The 723-nt window shown below is 40.2% G+C and overlaps 1 non-coding gene across 1 annotated transcript; it reads right to left on the bottom strand.

Annotated features, from left to right (window-relative positions):
- Positions 1–299: 299 nt before the first annotated feature.
- On the bottom strand, positions 300–381 carry trnas-gcu. The gene has a single exon. It is a non-coding gene; the product is annotated as a tRNA-Ser (tRNA).
- Between the last annotated feature and the right edge of the window lie 342 nt (positions 382–723).

Here is a 723-nt window from a genome sequence, read left to right as displayed (position 1 = left end):
AACTGCTCATTCTCATTATTAGTTTAATTTCCACCAGCAGCAATGGGGGGAAATGAACCCATGTCCCCGTAATTATTCCGCGACGTCACCGTCTCCCCTTAGAGAGAGTTTTGACAGAGATGAAAATATCAAGTAGAGTGGGATTTAATTCGGGTCCTCAGGTCATTATTAATAAAGGCATCTCATCCAAACACTTAGAAGACACTCGATGCAATCTGGGACGGAGAATCACATCAGTGACTGCAGACAGACATTCTGCAAAAGCACCACCCTTCACAAAAAAACAACTGATAAATTGACGACGAAGGTGGGATTCGAACCCACGCGTGCAGAACACAATGGATTAGCAGTCCATCGCCTTAACCTCTCGGCCACCTCGTCATATATACGCCATTTATTAAACCTCCTTCTATATTTTTTGCATTCATGAACTGTTGAAATAAGTGACCCTCTTTTGTAGAGGTCCTGAAATTTCTGTCAGGTGACTAAAGATGGAAATGTAGTTTCTGTGAATAAAATAAATTTCCATCACATCAGATAATAGACTGTTGTAAATTTATTGATGTGAATCACTTCAATACTTCAACATGGCATCCAACTTGTGAAAAACCACCGCGGAAAGACTGGAATGTACAAACATTTGGTAGCAAAAGTAAACCCCTCCTTCCTCCCCGCAAGTATGGGAATACAGTTAAAATGTGGCAAATCAAAATAAAACTTTGT

This window comes from Carcharodon carcharias, assembly GCF_017639515.1.
Source record: "Carcharodon carcharias isolate sCarCar2 chromosome 37 unlocalized genomic scaffold, sCarCar2.pri SUPER_37_unloc_1, whole genome shotgun sequence".
NCBI lineage: Eukaryota > Metazoa > Chordata > Chondrichthyes > Lamniformes > Lamnidae > Carcharodon > Carcharodon carcharias.
The sequence above is the reverse complement of the archived record's forward strand: the minus strand, read 5'-3'. Positions and strand labels throughout refer to the sequence as shown.